Source organism: Oxyura jamaicensis, chromosome 9, assembly GCF_011077185.1.
Source record: "Oxyura jamaicensis isolate SHBP4307 breed ruddy duck chromosome 9, BPBGC_Ojam_1.0, whole genome shotgun sequence".
Classification (NCBI taxonomy): Eukaryota; Metazoa; Chordata; class Aves; order Anseriformes; family Anatidae; genus Oxyura; species Oxyura jamaicensis.
In genome coordinates, this window is record NC_048901.1 from 12,931,186 (window position 1) to 12,957,376 (window position 26,191).

General features: G+C 38.9%; 1 protein-coding gene and 1 long non-coding RNA gene across 8 annotated transcripts in view; both read right to left on the reverse strand.

Annotated features, from left to right (window-relative positions):
• Window positions 1-26,191, reverse strand: part of LOC118171631 (glypican-5-like) — a 411,554-nt gene that overhangs the window by 316,802 nt on the left and 68,561 nt on the right. The window lies entirely within an intron of this gene.
• LOC118171634 lies at window positions 296-7,319 on the reverse strand. Its single transcript, XR_004753289.1, has 3 exons — window positions 4,606-7,319; window positions 3,572-3,577; window positions 296-310 (listed from the first exon to the last, which is right to left on the reverse strand). It is a non-coding gene; the product is annotated as an uncharacterized LOC118171634 (long non-coding RNA).

Below are 26,191 nucleotides of genomic sequence, written 5' to 3' on the forward strand. Positions count from 1 at the left end.
AAGGGAAGCGTACCCAATCATCACCATTTCACAAGGCCTGCCAATCCATCGTAAAATGGTAACACGCTTAGATGGCTGTTTATCTGGTCTGTATTTGAACAAGCAAAACAAAGATCTCAGCTTAGTATTTTAAAAGGTACTAGTGACCTCATGTCTCGTATCGCTAAGCACACTGAAGTGATTGTTTCTGCAGCTACTGTGTGCATCCTTTTGTGTACATTTATTCCTCTTTGTCACACAACTAAACAGCCAGAAATAGAAATACACCAAGTCATTTAAAAATATATATTTTGACATAGATATCTTACTACTAATAATAAACCAAGAACTGTATCCTCTCTACATGGATGCAGAACAAATCTGTCTTACCTGTTTTAGGTCTGCACTTCCATCACCCTCAACAGTACTGGATGCAGGTATGCATTTGTTTAAAATACAGTTCTGATTCAATTTAAGTACTGACTCCAAATTACTCACCTCCAACCAATCTCAACCAAACTAGCCCAGGTTTTTTGCAGCCTGTTCTGCTAAACAAAGCAGATCCATGGCTCTTATATTTCCAACAAAGAGTACTTGCACCACAAAGCTGGGATACATGTGAATATGTATGACAACCATGAAGAAATGTGGTGCTATTTTAATGTTTCCTTCATTAACTGAACAGTATCAATAGACACCAATATTTCCTATAAAAATATAATTTCTCTCACGAAATAAGTAGATTTGAACCATCAGCCAATTGCTGATTATTTCAAAGAACCTGCTAAGTATTAATTTAACAAAAAGAATGGCTGCTGACCATTCAATTCATATTTCACTGTAATTTCTTTAACCTCATACTATTTCATTCTTTGCATTACCTTTGCAAATACAGCTGACTCCAAAAGATTTGTTCCCCTTCCTTAAAGGAGCTCAGCAGAGGTCAGCAAATCTACATGCAGTGCATGCATAATCGCACAGCCAGGGTGGGCAACATCAGTACATAAATTACTGTAACAGCAGAAAATTCAACATTTTGAAATCTCTACTTTCTGCATATGAAAAAGACTAAAACTCTGTAAATCATTTGGAATGCTTATCAGTAATTAATGAAGACATCACAAAAAATCACCCTTGGGGATATTTCACAAAATCATACAGAAAAACCTACGGTACTTCGTCCATGCTATTGCCTCCTATTTCCAGGGTGGTGCTAACTTCTGTTTCCTAAAATGCTAGGCAGACACCTCCTGCTCTCTCTGAAAATACTGTATCAATGTTATTACCATCACAAGTTCTCAAAGAACTGAATTATACTGAATAAATTAAAGCCAATTTAGCAGAGCTGAAATGACTTTAATCAATTAAACATTTAAGTTTTGGCTTCACCCGTTTGTCTCCCATCACATTTGAGATGAAACAGACTAGATTGCTTTGACAAATTTATTAAAAAGCATGCATATTTCATAAATCACTCAGCAGTAGAACAGATTCTGACTTAATAGGGTAACACAAAAGCCACCTTTCTCCCAACTATATTATATTAAAAAATAAAAATAAAAATGGTTTGTTCTGTCTTTGGTCACAGGTATCAAGGGCATCCTCGACTGCTCTTCAAGTAAAAGTTAACGTTGAGAACATTTTATCAGATATATCAGCTTCAAAATTCCTGAACAGAAGTGACAAGGTCAGACTTCCCCAGAGAAGATAAAACTTCTGATGGCTACCTGAAGGTCCAGGTGCCACAAGCACACACAAGTCTATGCCACACACAAGCACACACAAGTACATGCCACCGAATCCACTGGAATTAGTAATGCTAAATTGTTCACATTTGTTTGCATGGCTAGGGCATGGTTAAAACTGCACTTACTTCGGAGTACAAATAAACACAATTTCATTACCTGACCTCTGATCTCTGGAGTCTTGCACAAGACTCATTCCTTCATGTTTTAGCTCCAGTGGTTTGCTCATTTTCAGGATGAAAGAGATCATCTATTTGCACTTCACACTTTCTGGGTCTTCAGAGTACACTCTTATACATCCTGCTACACCTGGATTACAATTGATGTGAGAATGAGATTAATTTGAAGAACCAACAGTGCTCATTACAATTCCACAATTACCAAACTGGGGCTGGGCAGTTTGGGAAGCCTAGCAAAGGGGAAAAATCATTCATAAACCCTACAGCACTACAGGAAAAAGCTGTTCTCTTTACCAAGATGCAAAACACTCTATGTAGGTCTGCTTTTAATACAGTTCAGCAGTAGCACTCTAACTTTTGTGGAAAGAATTCAGTTACAGCCATAGAGGTCAGAACATAAAACAGGAATAGACCTGTGGTCACTAATACCCATCCCTAGTATCTGAGAGAGTCACAGTCTCTCCCATAAATGAAAACAAGACTGTTTTAGTTTCATTACCCATTGCAATATGGTTCTGGAATAAACGCACACTGATAAAACCAGGTATTAAAAAGTGAATTTTAACTTCTTTCTGTGCAAGAAGTTAAATGAAAACACTACACATCAATATTATTTGCAACTCTCTTACACGATTATGAAAATAAAGATGGACTCAGCATGTGACAATGTCCTTGGAATTGCTCTCGTTATGATACACACTTGCATCTCAGAACTTAGCATGCTGTCAGCTCTCCTAACTAGGACTGATCTTGCATTGGATGTATTATTTGAAGCTTGGCCCTATGGACAAGTGAAAATGCAAACTTCTGTCTTTTTTCCAGCTTAGTTGCAAGTACAGATAACTGTGTTGTGACACAAAGGTACTCTCGAATTGCAGTTCTGTGAGCAATAACAAGAGTCCCAACTACAAGATTACTAAGCCAATCTCCTACCTTACACTTATCGTTTGTCTGAAATTCCTGATTAACATGAAAGCAGACTTTCAAAGGCAGGAAGAGCAGGATCTGTATGAGTGAACTAGCCAGAGTACACCACAAACTCCCTGAGTGAGAGGCTCATCTTCTGTATCTGTCTACAGCAATTTTTATTTTTTCCCATTTTTTTTGTTTTATACATATAAACAAATATATATTTCTGTTTATATATATAAATATATTTTTTAACTATTTATCCTTTTAAGTTTACCAGCATTACCACACAGGATAAATGCTTCCCTGTAAAACACCTGTACTTAACCAGCAGTGTATGGGACTTTGTTAAAGCCAGCACTCTTTAAAACAGGTTTCCAAATGTGTACAACAGGTAACGATCTCTAGTTAATCTCCGATGCTTTTGCCCATAGTACGAACCTTGCCGTCATGTGCTAAGGCAAGAACCAGAAGTTACTTTCATCAATGTCTCCAAGAATCTTTTAAAATGTATTTGCTAGCCCATAATTCTCTAAGGCCAAAAGTTCTACTCACTCATCTGAAATGTTCAACACTTATCAAAAAAAATACTGCTGAGGAAGTTCTTGTCCTTACACAGGCCAGCCACATTCCCCTAGGTGCGAAGAAAGGTGACACTTTGCTTTAGCATCTGTAATGTGTACCTGAAGGTTTTCATTTTTTCTTTTAATACCCTTTCGTTACGATTATTGCCCTGATCAGCATCCAACTTGCTATCACAAGAAACTAAGCAGCACAGTACTGAAGTCTTTTAATTTTAGCCAAAATTGCCTGAATGGCTCATTACTTTTCACTTTCTTTGCTTTGAATGATTCAGCGCATAAAGTAAATGACATATAAGGTGAAGAACAATTGCTACAGGCTACTAAAATGGAAATATGGGAGATTGGAAGTAGGGAAAATGGTCACACTGAGGTGGAATGCTGGTCCATTTAGAACCACCGCATATTTTTCTTTATTAAATATATATATATATTGAAAAATATGAACTCTAAAAAAAAGTATTGTCTGTTATAAACTATGTTGTCAGATATACAAAACACGACTAATCATTTCCTGAATCATAATAAACGTTTGGCCTTACTGACAGCTTGTGGCATTTATCGCTGCAAGATAAATTTAACTCAAAAGAATTTTAAAAATCACTGCTTCCCAGTACGAGTGGCTCCTTAGTTTAGGAGTGATGACATCAGATCAATAAGAGTACCTGATTTACTTTTTCTGTGTAGCAACCACTGAGCACTCTAAAAATGAAAGCTAAAAAGCAAGATCCAGGATGTACGTTGATGACTTCCTAAGAGGCAGTCAACAGCCAACATGCTATAGTAGCACTGGGAAAAGAATGGTCCACGTTAAAAACGTGCAAGAAATAGGAAAGATGGAAATCTGGTGCCATTATCTCCACAGGATACAGCCAGATCATAACGATAAAGTGACAACTTTGTCCACTCAAGGGATGTTGGCTCAGAAATGCTGCTCCTTATCACTTGCAGTTTTTACACTTCTGAATAGTCAGAGAGGAGGACAGACAACTGAAGAAGTTTGCTTATCCTTATTTTTCAAATACAGATAATACATTGATTTTTTTTTTTTTAATAAACCTTAATAAATTAAAAAAGGGCTGGGAAATAGGGAATATCAGATTCAAAACAGGGACAAAAGCGGAAAGAGGACTACCAAAGACACATGCTTTGACTACATCAGTTCTTGTTCTTTAACATTAACGGACCACTATGACAAGTTGCTTTTTCTACTCTCAAAGTATCTGAAGACTGGCTGTCTACCAAACCCACAGCATAACAAGTCAGGAAAACAGATGATTTATTCAATTTTAGGAACATTTTGCTTAAAAGGCAGTTCTAGTCTAGCAATCATTTGGCTTGAGGAAATAAATTCAGGTAACTATTGCAAACTTCATCCAAACCATCAAACACCTTGAGCTCTCTAAACATTTGCTGCAGTAAACAAAAGCCTTTCAAAAGCACTAACTATTCAGTCTCTGGACTGTTGAACTACTACAGTTTAACTGTTTAGCTACTACGGTTTAACTACAGTTAAACTTTATGATATAATCAGTAGACAAATCAAAGTCATGCAGAAATTTTCCACTGAAAAGACTCATTAGAGAATCCTGGTTTGGGGCACGAGGGCTGATTGTTCAGAACTACTTAGGCCTGACGAATTAGCTTTTCTGTTATCTCTGGGCAGCACTCCATTGTTGGTCACAGACAAGCTTCCAACAATATCCTCTTTGCACACTTTGAACTGATCTTTTAATAGCTACCTTCAGTTATCTCACTTGAAAACCAGATGGAGTGTTTATCAAGCTATGAGAGTACCAACCTGCTCACAGCAAAAGAGCCTAAATCCTTTAGACTCCCATCAAAACTCCATGCTCCAGAAGTCAGTGTCTTCCTTCCAAATTCTTAGCCTCCTTGCTAGGAAGCTCTGACTCTGAAGTTTGTGAACGAGGAGAATGGGATTACTGCTGACTTCCTCTTCAGGGACGTCATTAACACACATATTAAGTCTTTCCAGCTTTTTTTTTTTTTTCCCACAATCCTCTGCATCTGCAATAGAAACCTCCTTTCCTGCCTTTTAAAAAATACAAACCCTCAATTCTCATAGAGTGCAAGTCCCTCTTTGCCCAACAACTTTTTTTTTACTGCATTTAAAAGATCCCACTACTGCTCTCTATTTGCCTTCAGAAACATAATTTCACCTATTTTATCCAAGGCTTCACTAGGGACATACTGGATTTCTTCCTGCTTTCTTCTAGCAGCTTCTCAGTGTCAGGCAAGCCCTCCTCTGGCCCAGAAGCCACTCACCCACCACACTACTGTGACTGGCCACTTGCAAGCACAGCAACTCTGTGGTCCTCCGTGCCATTCTAATGCACTCCTGGCATTCCCAAGCCTTCACACGTGCAATTGAAAACAGGCAAAACTTCTCTGCTGCTCTAAAGCTAGATTTTTCACCAGCAAGGAATTTGACCTGGAAGACCTAAAACAATGATGCATGCCATTAACATGGCAAATGGAAAATCTGGAAGAAGCAGAGCTCTATAAATCCATCCACTGAGCTCTTCTGAGTAGATTCCTCTCTCAGTTTTCCCTTTTCTCACTTTAGGACTCCTTTATTTCAAGTTGGTCTTTATAAAAGCTGTGCAAAATCTGACACACTTCCCTGCCAACTAGTAACTTCATGCAGTTTAGAGGAAACAGGTTTGTACTCAGGGTTGAAGAATGGGAATCGAATAGACAATAGTATCAGACAAGCTGCTAAAATCCTGTTCCTGAGGTCGTACCTGCATGTTCTTAACTTTGCCTTCAACAGTACTCTGCATTTTCAGGATCAGAGCCCTCACAAGTCCACATACAAGGTTTCTGCTGATAGGCTTAAATCAAAGCATGCTTTTCACATGTGTTTAAAGCTCTATAGCTTACTACTATTACAGTAATTTTCCAATCGCTTGACTGACTTCCCATTTCACCAGAACCTAAAAAGTCAAATAGGTTTATTTAAAAATACACTTCAATATTTCTGAAAATAAAGATTTTTTTAATTATTTTTTTTCTATTAGAAGCCATACAGAATGAGCGGAATTTCTCAGAACGTATTAAAAATAAACACAAAGAAATCAATAGGCATCAGGACTTACCTTACTGACAGAAACACTAAAACCAACCTAATGCAGCAGCCTCAGTACGGTTTATTGGTCTGGAAAGAGTAAGGAGCCTCTCCAGACAAAAGATGTTACTACATTAAGAATTGCGTTGGATCAAAACACTTAATATAATTTCACCAAGGGGACTCAATGAAAAGCATTGAAATTACGTGGGTTTTCTTTCCCCAGAAATATATGAAGCCAGCATCTGGTTTCCTTTATTAAAGTCTCATTTTCTCCTCCCCGCCCCCCTTTATTAAAGAATAGTTCATTGTTATGCTGTAGAGCTGAAATTAATTTATTCTGTAGGCAGACACATCTAATATGGATTTAATAAATAACATGACTGTGAAAGTATTCAACATTATTTTTCATCAGGAAATTCTACTGCCTAAAATGAGAAACTATCCAAGGTTAGTTTGAAAGATTTGACATGTGCTACATGACTCCCAAAATGTGGCTGTATGTAGATGTTCTGGGATGGTTTGGGGTATGGTTTTCTTAGCAACAAGCCACTGAAAGCTCATCGTGATAACCTACACAACAGCACTTGGAGTTTGGGGGAGCAAGAAACCAAGCCCCTCAAGTGCAGCCAGAGTTGACCTAAATGGAAATTTCAGTTACGTTAACCTGAAATTGTAACTCTTATCGATCGGTAACTTTCAACAAAAACTTGTGGTTGCAATTACAGCCACAAAGCATGCTGTTGCTGTTTCAGGGGAAAATAGGGTCAGTTATTCAGAGACGTTGAAGAACATTCACAGAGTTAAGATGCAGTCTAGCTCTGATTTGAATTAAGCCCATGAATTGTAAATAGGAACACTCTAACCCCCCACAGGGCCAGCAGGGAACTCCCAGGACCCCTGTGATATTCTGAATGGGCTCTTTTGGAAATTACTGCAACACTTCAAGAATACTGATTGAAAAGATTTCATTTTCCATAAAGGGGATGGTGGTGGTGTCTCTTATTTTTTTATTCTTCGTGGCACCAGATATATGCACACACTTCTGATCAACTCTAGTCTTCAACTTAAAAGCAACAGCGTCCCCATAACCATACCGCAGTGTGTTTTTCCAGCTATACAACTCAGACCTTAAAGACACTGCATACTGAAAACTGCCACCATAACTAAGGTGAAGCCACAACACACACTCTTTTTGGCCTACAGGTTGTATGGGGTTTTGCTAGTGCACATCGTAATTATTACTTACATCTCCAAAACACAACATAAGTGATTCTCCCACTTTTGTTGTTGTTGTTCTTCCCGAACAAAAGACTACCACCATCTCTGTTAGTAATCACTTTCCCACATAATTGCCTGTCAGCAGTTTTGGCTTGTTACAAGGTTTTCATACATTGCTTGGTGAAAACTGTCTTAACACAGGATACTTTTAAAATAAATTCTGGGACTTGTTCTGTAGTACAAGGTTAAAATAAAAGCATTAAATCAGACCAACCTGATTTAGGTCTAGGTCAAAAAACACAGCTGAAGCTATCACATGGTTTTCTACTGCAAAGGATATTCACACTGCTTCTCTTGAACTGCCGCTTGTAAAACATCACTTGCAGATCATTGCTTTAATTAATATAGCTAAACCAAACAACATCACAAGGTCTTCAATATCATCGGTGATGAACATGACATAAATATATACCAAAAAAGCATGGCACTTCAAGTAGCAGATTTAGCTTTGCTCTGTAAAGACTTAAGTAGACTGAAAAACATTCAGGACTTTTTGTTTCACACATCATGTGCTTGTTTAAAGGATTAATTTGAAAAAAAAAAAAAAAATTAAAGAATAGAGCTCTTTAATACCTAAAAACTCAAGATTCTCACTCCCTTGGAAGGAGCACCATTGGGGGATAAATCCAAAGATGGGATCTAAATAGGATCTGAAACTGAAACTAAAAGAACACACTCATCCATAGCTCTTTATGCTTATAAGTCATGCAGAAAACTAAACACAAATAGCGGCAAGAAAAGAGCCTCTTCACACTAACAGCTCAACACAAATATTAAAACAGTTTCAGATAAGATTTCATTACCCACATTATGGATCAGTAACCGCATAGGTTTCAAATAGCAAGCCAAAATGAGAACATGTCCAAATTACTCTAAAGGTTATCATAAAGGTTTAATTCCATTTTTATATCCAAATCTTTATTCAAACAAATTATCACACATGTGAATCTGAGAAATCCAAAGGTTAATATGCAAATAGACTTGCATTACTTTGCGCAAAAGCCCTCAGGCTCATTTCCTGGCACACCACTGGAACTTGAAAAAAAAAAAAAAAATCAAAAGGGCTGATCTACAGAATACTGAATCCTTTGGTCTTTTCCTAGGAAAGTCCTAGGAAAGGCAGAATAAGTTAGAAAGCAACAAAATGATGAACTGCTGTACTCCTCAAGAGCTGAGTACTGGTTTCCACACTGTTCCAACTCCAAGCCTTATTTTTGTTAAGTTTGAAACACTGCTGTACAGCTGAATTTGTCTCAAGTTCCCTAGTCGATTAACTACGAACAATACAGCAACACCCCATCCAATCCTTTCTTTCAAGAAAGGACATTTAAAAAAAATCTTCAGCTTGCAGCCTCCTCCCAGGCCTGTATGCAGATGTGTGCACACAACATCTCCCATGGGTTAACTCCACGCGTCTCATACCTCCCTCATTCTTTGCTCAGCGAGCAGCTTTATCCAATGCAAGTGTACCCCAGGCCTTCGGCTTTGGGGCCATCCAGTAGGATGACCTGCTTCATTTCAAGCAAGGCAGGTAAGTATATTCACGTTTGGCTGTTTACCACCTGTCAGGTGTGTAATGTCAGCACACAGATTTTAAGCAACATGCAAAGGACAGAGCAGCTCCAGTTTGTCACCTGCTCAAGTAGGACCTTGCTCAGAGCCATTCAGCGCAACCCTTGTTCTAGTGGGATTTGATACAAGGGCAGGCCCAAACGGTGCGCTGGGGCATGCGCGGTGGGAAGAGGGGGTGGGCTGGATGCAGGGGGTCTGTAAGTCTGCTTTCTGCTTTTAGTATTTCAGTTTTATTGATCTTAAAATAACAAGCCACTAAAAATTGCTACAAAACCCATCAGTCATAAAACAAGATCAAAAACATGCCTGCAGAAAAGATGCCTGCCGGAGGAAAAGACCTTGATGACCGCTTTGGAAATACAAGAAAGCACATCCTTAAGTCATGTTTATAGCCTCAAAACTGCTCTGTTCAGACAGATTATAGAATTAGATAAAACTATCTATTGCCTTGAGTGATGACAGGAAAATGAACGTTTCATCCTCTACAGAACCAGGAATCTTTAGATAAGATTTGTCTCAGCCATCACAAGATAAATCACTGAGGGTCTCATGCTGTTGCTGTTTACACCAGTTAGACCTGGCATAACTCGAAAGTCTTCACTCAAGTTACTCCAGCTTCAAGTAGCTAAGAGGAGAAACAGTTTTCAGGTGGAGATAACTAAAAAGTTTTAGAAACCTTCTTTCCTTGAAGCTGCGCCATCCCAAGGCTTATTTTATCTTTACTATTCATCAGGCCATTATTTCTAGACATACAGAGGGTAGATGTGCAGGTATTTCTTTTCATCTATTTTTTTCTACACTGCTTCTTTGTCCTTGGATTCTCAGGTACTGCTTTTTGCAGCAGCAAAATAATTGGGACGCTGTGGAGGCTAACCTCATCTCAAGCCTACTGAACACAATTTTTAAAAAAAGGGGTGGGGGGTAGCTGTGAATATTAAAAAAAAAAGATGGCAAAAGATCTTTAAAACACCAGATTTTCTACACAAATGTACTATACCGTATTTAAATGCCTTACACATTTAGGTCCTGTGCTGGACCCAATCTCCATAAATTGTATTATTAAATCAAAATTAAAACGTGCCTGCTTCCCTCTGTCCATACACATTTATGTAAGAACTTCTAAGTGCTAGTATTTCATACATTCTTTTGCCACTTTCTTGACTTCCGACTGGCCCCCAGCAGGAGCAGATGAATGATCCTTCTCACAGGAATCCATTTTTGTGGGAAGCATTTCTGGTTGCCAGGAGGAGGTTTTTCAGTAGCGAGTCTGAGCTGGCTCATGCTGATTCTGATTCACTCAATTGCCATTCAGCAATATTCCACTGCACATCCCAACGCAGCCACCTTCCCTGGAAAAACAGAAGCCTCCCTTTTTCTTTGGCTTCATTATTTTACAACTTCAGTTTCATTCCACCCTTGGGGGCAAGGGGCAAAGTTTAATTAAAGCACTGGAAAGATTACCAGTAATTTGAACTACTTTTGACCGAAGCCAAGTTGGATGCTTTATTTGTTTTTTAAAGACTTTATAAATAATTTTAAATCAGAGAGGACCATTTCTCATTCCTCTGATGAGGAGTAACAGGTGAGGACTAATATTCATCTTTGTCCCACACTGACAGTGTATCTATTTGCTAGTGTCTGTCATCACTACTCAGTAGCTTTATTGCCAGAGACAGAGCCTCCAAGGACCAGAGCCATCACATTACGGTATCTAAATCCTTATGATTACTCCAAGATGGCAACAGTTTCAGCAGGAACTTCTTAAGCAAGCACTGCTGAATCACTAAAACTTATTTTACTTCCAGTGCACAGATCAGCTCTTTCATTATTCCAAACAGCAGTGAAATAAGTTGCATGTGGGAAGACTGAGTTTCCACTTCAGGAAGCTGTTTCATGTTCTCATGGCTTTCTGCCTTTCCCTTTTCCCCAGGAAGTACAAATAAGGCTTCATAACTACAGAAAGTAGGATACAATGTGGAACATGCCTCTCAAGATGTCCACTGTAAGAAGTATTTCCATTAACAGGAAGATCACATGCGTACTTGAAGCCTTCAGCTTTTGTGTGTTGTCAGAATCTGGCAATGAACCAAAGCTCTGAACTGTAACTTCTTGCAGTCAAAACACCTTGGTAGTTTACACCGTTATCATTTTCAGAACGTGGAAACCAACTCTAGAATAATAGTCATCACCACAAATAGATGAGGAACGTGGTAGTGGTGGCAGTCACAGTCACAAAAGCAGCCCTAGATGCACGTTGGAGGCAGAAACACAGGCAAGGAGCACTCTGACCAGGAAGGCATGCTTCAGTGCTTCTGCACCCATGCGAAGTCATCACACAACAGCAGGGTTCAGCCAGTGTTGAGAAAGAATCCTCTGTGTCACCAGCACCACTGGAATCTCACGTTTGAGCATGTCTTCTTTACAGGGTCAAAAAAACGGGACGCTATTTCATTCCTACATATATAATAAATTGGGCAACCCCCACAACATTGCATCAGTTTAACTAAAGCCAGCTCAGGAAGCAGGGAAGTTATTTTCCAAGTTTCTGAATTGCACTGTTGCTTACTAAAGACTATTTTGCCTTTACTTACAAGTAACTTTCTCAAGAAGTAAGGAACTGATCTAATCACAGCTAGGAAAATATTCAATAGCAAAGTCATCTGGACAAAAAGGATTAGCCCTCCTGTAGGTGGTCTAGTGGATCTTCCGTTCATTTGCTATTGCCCCTAAAATCTACCTTTTGCTGGCAATAAACTTGGGGGATGCTTACATTTTCTGACAATTGTTTTGCAGAGTACTACAGTTGAAGGAACCAATCTTTTTGGAGCACTAGGTTTAAAGAATTACAAAATGAAAAAAAAAATCCTTCTTGTTTTGTTTTACATTTTTACATCTACAACTATTCCCATCCAATTTTGTGGACTATTATTTTGCCTGCAGTGTCAGTGATTTACATGTGATTTTTACAATAATGTATCACATGCTCCGTTTCCTCTAAATTCAGTGAATAAGGATGCAATGAGCTTCAGGAGGTGAGAGAATTCTGCTGAACATAAACAGCTTTCCTATGCGCCACGCAAAACAAAAAAAAAAAAAACGTTCCTCAGGTTTAAAAATGTAAGTCTATATTTCAGTAAAATTCTGAAAAATACACATTTTTTTCCTCTTAAAACAAAAGAAATCTCATATTTAAGGTTAAGCATGTATATACAAGACCAGCTACATCAACATGACTCTCTTTTTTGAATAGTTTTTGATCCTTCAGAGGCTTCAATGGACATGGCACCACCAAAAATACTGAGGCTCCCTCCCCTCGCAGACCACCTGACACAAATACAGTCCTCTTGTTATTAGGAAATAGCATCAATTTCCTAGTGGCACAAAGGTGTGATCTTCCCTCCTAGCCAACACACCTATGATCATCCCCATTTGTCATCTTATACAAATAAAAAAAATTAAGGAGTATCTGGATCATCCCCCAGTGAGTCAGAAGCAGCCCCCATTTGTAAATTTTCATTTAGTCCAAAGAGGAGAAAAAAGCCTCTCTCTGCCACATGCCAAAATGCTTCCTTGGAGGATTCCATGTTGGTTCAAATTGATGGAAGTTCTTACAAAGATGTTAGATCATGTTTTCTGCAATGACTTTCACACAACAACCTAGGCTAAAAAAAGTAAGAGAAAAAAAGCAGGATATAATAACATGAGGAACTAATTAAATGCATGTAGAAAGGAAGTTCTAGCTAGCCTATGTGGTTCTGGTCTGCTGGTCAGCTGCATCTCAGTGATATTTGTCTACCCACCATTACTACCTACCCGACTGTATGTAAGCAGCCTGATGGATCCAGTCAAACTGAACTCTGGAGTTGTGCAAGAGCAAGCTAAGCCTGGTCAAAGAGAAAGAATGAGACACGGTTTCTGGAGCAGCAAGCTGTGCCTCCTAACGAGTGGCACAGTGCCTCTGGCATTCTAAGAATCCCCAGTCACGACTGGAAAATACAGCTACTAGGAAAGGGAAACCTTCTTAGAACATCACTAGAAGTGGAAGAAAAAATCTCACAAGCCCTAATGTTTGTATAGGTATGCCTCTAAAATAAGAATAGTGGATAAGCATTCACTAAGACTTGCACCAATACTTCTATTCCACATATAAACATCTGCATGGATCCAAAATTTAATATGGTACATCTGACCACTATCCATGACAAAATTTTTTGCTTAGTACAGGAAAAAAAAGAGACAGTCTCTCAAACCTTTCCTTTCCGATTAAAGCTTCAGAGCAGATTTAGTTATTATCCACATCAGCATAAGGCTGTTGTATCCTCCGAAATCTGACACCAACTCTACTTTAGTAGTGCTAAACAGCCCACAGTAAGACTGAGGGTTAGATTTTGTAGAAGACATGAGCCATAAATCCTTTACTTCCAAATCCTATTCTCGCATTGCTGCTCAAGTCTGCAGATATGCTTTTTTTTTAAATTTATTTATTGACTGTCAAGGCAGGCATGTATTAATTTACTGCTTTCAAAAAAACATCCCAAAGCCTCCTGTATCAAGCTGGTGTTGTTTTGGGGTTGGTTTTTGGTTTTGGAAGCAGTGTTAAATGTTGGATGCAGTGGTGCATTACAAAGGTGATTTGAGTAATATCTCTAGTCAGTAATTCAAAATAAAGCATTCTCATCCTAGAATACACACACACACAGAAGGAGTTAATAGGTTAGAATTCACACCCTACTCTAACCAAAAGTGCACATCTACCTTATTCAGCCAAGTTTCAATTCCCCTTAAACCCTGCTCTCCTGTGACAGCCACACAACTGCATTTCAACACTATCTGGTACAGCATTGTTAAGTACAAAAGAGGGAATTATAAGCAGGTGTTAAAATGTCTTGTGCTCATGCACGTTTACCACGTGTCTACTGAAACACCTACATTTGGTTCTAAGTTTAACATGAAGTGCTAACGAGCAGCTCACATGGCTATCGTAGCTACTCTGCCCTCTATTTAGACAGGAAGTCCAACTGGAAAGGCAGACAGAAGAATTCCTCCTTCCAACAGGAACGGTGCTGGTGGCATAGAGATCAAGCTATCTTACAGAAGATCAATAAGAACTTGCAGATCAATAGTAGTCTGATTTAAACCAAAAGCAAGAGCTCCATGCAGAATCTGAAGAACAGTTACAGGGTCGATGGGAAGCTGCTAGCTAGTAGCTGCTAGCACTTGCTAATCATCTCCCTGATAAAACGAACAGGAAGCATGCAGCAGATGATATTTATAAACTCACGGTTTTCTTAAATGTAAACCATCTGATTTTATAGAAACTGTCTTAAGCTTTCTGCAAGGATGGTGAAAATTATGGATTGAGTCTTTGAGTAAACCCCAATTCCCAATGAAATAACAACTGAAAAGGCATAATCCAATAGCTACACTTCAAAATATTTACACTCCAGATATATGGTAAGAAATATAGAAATATAATCCAAACAGATGTCTGGAAAGGCGGCACAGGACAAGGACTCCATGCTAGCTTCAAATCAGATGTATTGTACATACCATTTCATGGATATTTTTGCACACAGACGATGAGCAGCCACTGTGACTGAAGGTCAGACAGAAGAGTAAGCTTTAGTGAGAATCAGGTTCACATACCATTGGTTTTTACCAGGTCTCTCTTTCCTGTTATAGCACACCTGTCTACCTTCACACTATTTTTCTAGGTACCCTTATAAATTTCAGCCTAACACACCACACCAGGCTACAAATGACTTGTCCGTGAACTGCTTCAAAGAAGCTTCAATACCCATGCGATGAGGAGGGTGTAGAAGACAGAAGGAGATGGCTGTCAGTTGTCCAAATGCAAACCAGTGATCCTGATGATCCCGAACTATCAGTGGAGCAGCTGTTAAGTCAGGGCAACAGCATTCAACCAGGCATTCCCTACCCTGCATCTACATTCTTTTTCCTCTCTATCTCCTCAGGGTAGACAATTAATGGAAAAGTATAAGGAACCAAAGGGGAAAACCAAAGTAACACAAAGGTAAAAAGATGACAACTACTCAACTATTCATTTCTCAATCCTTGCTGTGAGCAGCTAAAACATGCAAGCATACAATCACAAAGCAAGTATATAAGCAATTTTCCTTCTCTTTCATTCCAAGATTGCTACAATTCTAAACATTTGTGAAATTATTTTTGTCTAAAGATAAATGCCCACACGAAAAAACTCACCTAAAATCGAGTACCCTTCTTTTTAAAGTGAACTAACCTCAAGCCTATCCTCTTTAGCCACAATGCCCACAACTGGTGAACAAATTGAGAAGTCATGACATTCCAGAGTCACAAAATTTTGACAAGAAAATTTTGAACTTAAACGAAGTACAGAAACCCTGAAATCTGATCTAAAAGGCACAACACCACAAATGTGCTTGTAAATACTCTGTCTCTCTCTCAAACTGGGAAGCATGACCCTATAGCTTTTCCACACCCTCCATCTGTCCACGTTCTTCTGCTCTCTCATGTTACAGGAGCACTGTAATCTTCTTGGGACTGGCACAGTTTCTTACATCTTGTATACAGCACAGCGAGGTCCTAGCCCGTAAATAAAATACCACATGTGACAGCAAAAGCAGTAATTCATTTTCTGTTGATAACTGGAAGAAAAACAAAAAAAGACATATCCTTTCTTTGTACAATATGCATTCCTAACAGTTTAGATCAATAATGTATTCTGTTATGCAGTATTACTAAAAGGCATATAAACAAATTGCTCTAAAATTAATTAACAAAATGTATCTGCATAACAAAGATTCTGAATTCAAAGAAAAACCTTTCAGAAGAATCTCAGACATCCTAAATTTGCCTCTTAAAATAAGGTCAGAAGAGAATGAAAATGTATTTCCTAATTGCATTTAATCTGAAAATTTGATTCTGTTCTGAGTAAAATTATTTTCATCTGCTGGGAGTCTCTACTTCAAAGAAGAGAGCACGCTGCAAACAAACGCCATGCTGTCATTACTGGTGCACGGACCTGAGGTTTGACTAGTGTTTTCTTCTGAATGTACTTGCTTTGAGATATTTGCTCGTTTCATCTTGTAAGTCTCTCTCATTTTCTTTTCCAAGTCTGAAAATACAACAGTGAGAATTTCCTGTACACCTTTTGCATTTAGTTCACTATGTCCAACTTTCTTCTCCTATTTTATTGAATTGGCTACCAGGTTCAGTGTTACAGTACCTACACTCCTGCACAAACATCTGAAGTTTTGCATCTAGAAGTGGCCTACAAGAATGGCTTCCCTGTTTTCAATTTCACAATAAGAGGACCAGTAAGACAACAAAATAAAAATTAACCAATCTTCAGGAGAATCACAGTATCATTAAGGTTGGAAAAGACTTTCAAGATCAGCTGGTACAACCATCCCCCTACCACCAATGTCACCCACTAAACCATGTCCCTAAGCACCACGTCCAACTTTCCCTTAAACACCCCCAGGGACAGTGACTATCACTCCTCTGGGCAACCCATTCCAATGCCTGACCAAGGGATGTGTAATTGAAAGCTGAATTATAATTAAAATTAAATTCCCAGATATACTGAAGGCCAGTCATTGTTTTTTGTTTGGGCTTGTGGGTTTTGTTCTTGTTGTTGTTTAAGTTAGTTTTTGGCAGAAACTGTCTTCATACACTAATGCTCCTACTCAAAAATATCAGAACACATTTCTTCTCAGGTATTCAAGTACTTTCTTCACAAAATGTCAGACTAACTTAGGGAAGTGGGAACAGGGACTTGGTAGCACCGAGAACAATTTATCTTAAGTACTTGATATCTACTGGAGTACTCACATGCTCAGCAGTGGAGACACTGGTACGGGATCTCATATAACTAGAGACAGAGCAGAAACACTACCTTTATGGAAATGCTACGGCACAACAAAAGTGAAAAAATAGAGGGAGAAAAAACACCCACTTACTAGTCCAGGTGACTAAAATTTCACAACATGGTTGTGAATAAAGTACCTCCTGAAGAATGATGACATTAAATGAGATTTCAGAAACACTGTTAGAAAAACACTGCCCCCACAACAGCAAGTGTAGTAGGAAAGTCTCCCCATATAGTCAAGTGCCCAGACCCATTAGCTCACATTTTGCAGGTTTTTCATCATTTTCTTTTAAAGATTTAACACTTTATCTCCAAACTATGTGTTTCCTCCCTATCTGGTCTATTTTATCACTGATTTATTGAGTTACACTTTCACCATACTTCTATACTCTGCAGATACGGTTAACAGCCTGACAAGGTACTAGAAAGAACAAAGAGGAAGAAAAAGATAATTACGACAATACACAGGTGAAATATGGACAGAGACATGAGATGAATACACGCATCATGTGAGTGTTCACTAGGTCTCTTGTTCTAGTACCAGTATGTGCCGCCCACAGCGCATAAAGAACAGTTATAAATAGATAATGAAGAGACTGTCCCTACCCCAAATCACTTACATTCTTTGTATCAGATGACAGCAAAAGCCAGACGCCCTCAGGAACTAAGTTTACAGGATGATTATAAAGGCTAAATAGATGATGTCTTGCCCAGATTTGTTGTTTCCTTTAAGATGTATTTAAAGTGCATTTCTCTCACCACTTCACAAGGAATTACACCATCCTTTCAAAGCTTGGACCAAACAATTCTATACAGCATACATATAAACCTCTTCTAGAAGACAACAAAGATTTCTAAACAATAAAACACTTTTGCTTAACAGTCAAAGTAATATAATGGTAGGAACCAATCAAAAATGATCACCAGTCATGTTTCTGGCAGGACTAACAAACCCATCAGCTTCCCACTAGCACAGTTCTGTGTACTTTGTTCTTGGAAAACAACTGCAAGCTATTCCATAAAGCAAGCCTGCGTTCAACCGGCAGAATTCCTGCAACAAAGAACTACTTGCTGGGCTAGCAACTCCACAGCATCACTGTGCTTTGCTGATTTATATATATCAGTGTCATAAATAAGACTTAATGTAAAGTTTTAGTACGTTTAAGAAGAAATCCATTACGTGCAACATAGCCAATAGAGTTTTGCTATCCTATAAAAGACTTCTGTGGACATGATCTTTGTTACTTGATAGAGCTTGTAAGAGAGGGATTTACAGTCCAAGGCTAGAATTAAAGCGTTCTTCTTAAGTTTTCATTAAAATTTTCACTTGAATTTGCTATTTTGAAAGCAAACTGAAATCATCTGATTTTTCTGATGAAAGAGGGCAATCTCCTCCATTATTCTCTCCCATTATTTTCCCCTTTGATTTTTCCTGTATTTTTAAAAACTAGTGATTTCATCTTCCTAACCAGCTTCCCAAACAAGGCAAGGGATGGTGGTGTGGGGGTAGGATATAATCAGAAACACACTAAAAGTGCTGAAGTCAGAAGTTATTTGCATTACTATAGCACTTAAGGGTGCTCTAGCAAAACACCGGGATCACAGGTACTGCCGAGAGTTAGGATAAAACATGGTGCCCCTTATCAGAGCTGCCAATGAAAGTAAAGACAAACAACACCTGATAGAGAGATATACACCAGGGAGGAAAGACAAAGAGGGACAAGAGCATGACAAAACCGGTCAGCATAACAGGCAGTGGCTTCAGCATATTTTGGGTTGACCTTTTACAAACATTTTGTTTATCTTGACCTTAAGGAAAGTTTTAAGGATGACATTTAAAGCAAAACAACGCAGGTCCCGATGATCTTTGCAGGGCATGCTTCTCCTACATGGAAGACAGCGTTGGATAAAACAGAAAGATGCCATTAAATTTTTATAGTAAGTGAATGAAAAAAGGCTTGCATTACTGCCCCGTGACAGTAACTGACATTTAGATCACAAATCACAAGTGATTAGCATTATGGGCTACACTGAGAAGTACAAGATGAAAGGCTCATTTTAGATGCAGTAGGGTAGCAGTACCAGAAAAAGAGAATGTTTGACTAGGAAAATGATCTTTTCAGCAGGATTCTGAATAGGCACTAGTAGCATGGCATTCTGCATCTTAAAGACGATATGATCATTAATATGGAAATACGAGGAGCATTGGCGAGATTTTAGCAGTGTGCACAAGAAGTAAACCAGCATTTCAGAAGTGTTTGAATTCACAAGACTTCTCTTGCAGAACGCGATAAGAATGTAACGATAAAGGGACGGAAAGCTTGTAGATGATCCATTAGAAAGTATAAATTACAGGCAAATAGTGGGGCTCAACCTGAGAGACAAGAAAAACAAAGGACAGTTTGGTCACAACCAAAGTGTTTTAGTCGTGCTGAACTTTTGCTGACACTAAATTTTGACGAAATGACATGCTCTCCCTACTACAGGACAAATTACTCAACTTCTGCATTTCATGTGACTTCTTTTTAATAACATGCCTTTAGTAAGAGCTGTCAAGAAAAGGACCTACGTTAGACCCAAGATTCCTGTAACCCTATTCTATCTCCAACAGTGGCCAATGGTAGATTTTGACAGTATTAAAATAGGACAGAAACATAGCAAAAAAATCTGGTATACTAACTCATCGTCTAAAGGTATGTAGCTCAGCTGCTTTCTAAACCAGAGCTGTTCTTTCCATGCTAGGAAGTCATTGTACTTTCTCCCTTTCTGAACTACAATTTTCTTGTAACTTGCATCACTTTATAATGTAGCCCCTTATGTCTGATCTGAATCTGCTACCTCATATTTCAGCCACTGCTACTACAAAAAAAGTTTTGTACTGGAGGAGAAAATAAACAATTAATGTGTTTTTATCTTCTCCATGCACTCAGTAGCAGAGAGAAGTACTAAATCCTCTTCAACAGTCCATTTCTTTCAGGTTAAAAAACTTCTAATCCATTTAAATCTTAACTCATGACAGCTGTTGTGTACCTTTGATCATCCTCACTGATTTCTCCGTGCCTTTCCTACCTGTTACTATATATTTGTAGACATGGCTGGGCACACAAATCAAAGCCATATGATATGATATGATAACCATGTAAGCTTGAGTTTTGCAGCTTTGTTCCTAGTAATCTCTAACCTACATGTTTTCACCACTTCTTGGCATTGAACTAAGTTTTTTAGCGTTTGTCCTCCACCTCCAGTTCAAAGCATTGATCATTAACCCTCTCTGCTCTGGATGCCTCAATGGAGCCAGAGAGAGATCTAGAATCACAAAACACGTGTGGCTCATCTAGGAAAAGGAGAAAGGTCTCTTAATCCCACAAACCACAATGTTACAGTCTTCCTGTCAATGTTGTAGTCTTCCTGTTAGGAAGGCCTTACTGCAGGAACGGTCCTGCTGCATACAGTAGAAAATAAATCGTGAAAATGTCTGCTTTAAATAGGCCTCCCTTTTGCCATTCACAAGAAAAAAATCCCACCTCACATTGACTGCAAATTCTTAACATTCGGCATCCAGATGAAGAAATTTTTAAGACATGAACTTACAATGATATAATTGAGACTCCAGCTAGCCTCATAATTGCAAATACAGTTTAAAAAAAAAGAAAAAAAAAGGTACTTAATTTTCTGAATACTTAATACCTACTATGGGAGATGAAACAGTACAGGGAAAAATCAAAAGGCATGTTGAAAGTCTTAGAGAACATGAAAGTCTGGGATAAACTTCTGCATGCAGTCATTTTATGTTTAATATGCACTACAGAAAAACTTCTTAAAGGTGAAAGCTCATTTTGTTAGTTTGTTTTCACATTTAACTTTCAACCTATACGTATCCACAAGTAAAGCACATTCCTTAAATCAATTACGTATAGTAGATCACCACACTGATTCCAATTTCTTTTGAAATGAAAAAGAAAACAATACAAGAGACCATGTAAGAAAAACTTGAATTCTCTTGTAATCTATAACAAAAATGTCGCTCTGAATCTAGAACCTTGACCAAAGCATACACACAACTTCTGAAAAAGCAGAGGTCAAATGTACCCAATCTGCACAGTGAGTTCAATAACTACCATTCACAATATAATGCTAATATTTATTCACAGTCCCTGACACATCTCAAAGATTTAATTTTCTGTGTTCCAAAGATAAAGGTGAGAGCATTAGGGAATACTGTGTATTGCAAACTTATTTTTACATTTTGCTGAGAAAAGGACACTTACCAGAAAAGAATTCAACACCCCTCCTCTCACCCCATACACTGACAAAGACAGAAGTCTTAGCAAAATCTTGTGCTCTAAAGCCATAAATGGCATACAGAAGAAGAGTAATTATACTGGGAATAACACATTTTTAACAGTAAAACTTAAGAATTAAATGGCACAAGGGAATTAACATGCAACATGCTTAAAGCTAGTAGCCTGATGCATACTGAAATTGTGGTCAGCATGTTGTCAACATTGCCAATTTTCTGTGGTAGCCAAAAGAAAACTTGTTTAAAGAGAGGGATTAATGGATAGGGGACTCAACAATGGATAGTTACACAACTGTGATGGGTGCATCTCAGCCTCAACTCAAAGCTCTTAAATTACTGTTCACCAAGGAACAGCAGGGTACAAAAAAGGGAAAATGATCCAATATTTGTATTTCTGGTCTATCTTGCTGCCGAAGGAGTTTCTTAGGTGGCCCTATAGCCTCACCCAATGTGAGGGTACACATGGGGAAATACATGGCATTTACTGACATTTCAATTAAGATGGCACCAAGAAAGAGGACAAAAATCAGGATGGTCTTAACAGAAGACTGTCTCCCATAAAGGTGATGCTTCACAACTGTTGCATGCAAGCTTCTTGGCTACACAGGCTGTTCATTTCTAATGGGCTTTGGTTCTCCTACCCAACTGTTCCTTGCCTGCACCCACAACAAACTGTTTTACAATGGATTGCAAACCTGGAGAATTCCCTTCTATGAACTGACAACAAGCTAAGCATACTGGATTTATGACCATTCAGGTAGTACCAAAATACAAAGGAGAAGCAATCTTATCACCAAAGGTTTGACGCAGAATGCCCCTTCTGCATACTGCCCCGCTCCCTAACACTGAGCTGGCCCGCAGGCAGAGCAAAGAAGTCCAACTGTGCCAACATCAAGGACAAAATGAGCATCTCACTCTTCCAGTAAACACCTCAGGAGATTACGGTCAGCCAAAAATTACCTACCCCACCAAGGCCTCTAGAAATCATAACTTTTTTTTCTTTTTTTCTTTTTTTCTTTTTTTTTTTTTTTAAGGAATCAGAGAGATCACTAAGATAACTTGAGGTCACTCTTGGACATGCCTATAGTCTCTCATGTCACCTTAGGAACATCTTCCCTCCCCAGTGCCCCTCACTTTATCCATCTCTGGCACTGATACAGCAACACTGAGGCCCTTTTGAAAAGTGCTTGAATATCTACAGACAGGAAGTACCATATAAAGAGCTACGTTTGTTTCAATTAAAACAGAACCAGCCAAAAAAAAAGTTTCAATTTGTCATATGAATATAGTTTTCACCCACCCAGAGCCCCACACAAGACAGAAAACAGTTGTCTACATGTATGTTTGCACATGCAAGGCTACAACTAAGAAGGAATATTCTGGCCTCCCTTAGGCTACAAATATAAAATAGGCTGTCGTTCCAGCTAGGAAACACAAATTGCTTGGTCCATTGGACTAGGAACAGGAATGAACAGCATACAGAAGGTAGACAGAAATACTCTAATGGAGCCTCTCTCATCTCTCTCTGTAGGGAATCATTTTTTGCAATGAGCCACAACAAAATTATACATCTTGGCCGGCTTTCAGCTCAAAGGTCATAGGAGTACAAAACTCTACTTAGCAGGGTTATAAAAATGGAAAGGGGCGGGTAACAATTTGCTTGAATAAAAGACTGAGAACTACAGGATTACAAAAAAAAATAGAAAAACATCAATTTCTGTAATCCAACAGTAAATAAAGCACACTAAAAGCATTGTTGGTGATGCTTGGTGGGTACCTGTTGGTGATGGTTTTTTCAAATAGCGCTTTGATTTTGGACCGCATCCATTTCCATTATCGTGACTACACTTCATACAGTAATTAACTAGAAACCAGAGTGCACTTCTCTAGCCAAGTCTTTGTTTTGTAAATTTCATTGTACATCAACACCATTAACCAGCCACCCATATTTCAAGCTGATATTTCTAAGTTCAGTGAAAATATATGTCAGCAATGTTGCAACTCAAACAATTAAAACGTCAAATGTTTGACTCTGTATGTCTCTGTGTGGCTGTGTACTTATTTCTGGGAACATTCATGTCAGATGGACTAGACACTACTCACCACCAATACCAGCATCAGTCCCAAGACCTACAGAAGCCAGCAGACATTTCCCACTTACCAGAGAAAATGCTGGATCAGGAACTTTGCCCTTCAGAACTTTTTGGATTTACTGGACATTAGCTTTCAGGCATTTATTTTTTGAGAACCAGGAGCCCCAGGGTCCATCCCTGCTACCACCAGTCCTCCATGCTGCCCCATGCCATTCACATCTTTCCCAGTTGCCAGCTGGGATCAGATGGTAACAGGGCAGAACAACCTAATAGCAACAGCAATGCCCCTGCAGCAACTCCTGCTATTAAAAATAGCGAGAAGGACCTTTCCCAAGTAGCATCTCCCTATTCAATATAAAGAACACAACTGCAGCTTCTCCCCACCTCTTCCCAGTTAGGATGGAGAGGAGCAGAATGCTACAAAGCTGATCTACCCTCCAGTAGGTGAGAGGATATGGGAACACCTGACCCTGCCACCTAAAGGACAAATGAATGCTATTTTGGAGGAACAACACACAAAAGTATTGCTTTATGACTAACACACTTTTATTTGTGAAAGATTTCCCTTTAGAGGCCATCATTGCACGATTCCCATTGCCTGCTCTAAATGTAAGAAGTACAGCAAATAAATACTAATTTCTTTTTGAAGCTGACAAGCTCAAATCTTTTCACTGTACCTCTGATAATTTGGTGACTGAAACGTGGCGTGGGTTTCAAAGAATCCTGCTCTTTCTGCAGAACCCATCAGCAGAACAAATAAATTATCAGTGTTTGGATTCTCATTACCTCAAATTAGCCTCAGCCTAAAATGAGGGGAGCAGAGACAAGCTTTTTGTGGGTCCTTACACAACACCTGTTAGCACTCCATAAAAGACACAGAAAAGGGAAGGCAGGTTTCTCTCTTCTGTCTGCCAACAACAAAGCTTTCCTGTCAGACTATTGATACTTCTTCTGACAGCAACTTTCAGCCTGCACACCCGCACCACTTTTAATCCACAAACAATAAATCAAAGTTGCCTTGTTTGGAACCGTCCCCAAGGAGTGCAGTGACTGCATCAGGGAACTGGTGAGGCAGGGAGGGGGCAGGAACAACTGGGAACAGAAGGATGTCAGTACCTAGTAACACGTTCTATCACCTCACAGAAACAAGAAATACACCCATTCAAAATCTAAGCTAAAGTAATAGGTTTATATGCAAGCCTAAAAAAGGTTAGGATGAAAAAAAAAAAAAAAAAAGCAATTTCAAAGGAGGACATTCTGGTTGTCAAAGGGGAAAGTGAGTTACAAAATTAAAGCATCCTGTTTGGTCATTCACTTAAATGGTTCCACTGGACACTTCAAGGCTGCAGGCATAGGATCAAGGACAGAGAAGGGTTGGTGTCTTTTCAGGTGGGACCAACTAACCCACCCCAAAATGCACCCAAAACAAAACTACCTGTGAAGAGCTAGTGGGTGACTTACTGGGGCCATTACAACAGCCACTTTCGCCTCTCTTATGCTGCTCCCATTACAGCTTGGCATGCTTACAGGTCCCATCCACTTGCCTCTGAGTCCATTTGGAGCACGGAGTCATTAATAACACATCTGCAGACTGACTAATACATGGTTATGAGTTTTAGGCTATACCATGGAACAAAACATTGAGTGAATCCAGCAGCTTTCCATGAAATCCTCCCCCTGAGGCCTGGTTACATTCCACATCCGAAACACTGGAAGGACTGGTGACAGTGTATGATTTTCCAGGAGCTGGTTCTGATGACATACTTCCCAGGCATCCAGCTGGCTCCTTCATTCACACCTCTCTCCCTTCCTCCTGTCCTGTTACTGATGGGGAGAGGAGTTTTACAACCTGCAGATGATGCCAGTGAGCCTCTTCCTACCCAAACTAGGTGCAACAGCAACAGGACACAGGAGTTCAAGCAAAACTTACCCAAGCAGAAGACTGATTTATGAAGTGTCTGAATGAGTACTGGCTTGCTAATATTGAAGACTTAAAAGGGGGAAAAATTGCAGGATTAAACTGCAGTTGTAAGGCTGACTATATGTATGGAACAGGCATCAGCCCAAACATAACAAGCCTGCCCACAGCTGTGGTATACTTAATCAACTCTTACAGACTAATTATTTTGCACATCTAACTCTGACACCTGTGAAAATTGTCTTATTTCAGCTGCGAGCAAAAGTATTTAAATAACTCTTTTAGTAATAATAATAATAATTTTCTTCAGTCTGAGATGTCCCCAAGCTGATACTGCAGTACCCAAGCATTGCAGAGGGAATATTTGACTGAAGCCATATTAAAACTCCTACTCCCATGAGAATGCTCTTTCCCATTAATATCTAATTGCAGGCCCTTAGAAGCAAACATCTTTTGACTTTGATGAAAGAAAGTAAGGGGACGGAAACATCAGAAACATTCTCTCAAAAAAAATCTGCACTGTCTTCTCATTGAAATTTAATTCGCACCACTACATTCAAAGTTGGACTCAAAATCTAATTCTTCTCTATTAGTCTTGAAAGTGATTCCATCAGTATGGGTATAATATTAACAGTATTGTCTGCTAAAAGTGCATAAAAAGCTGTTAAGATTT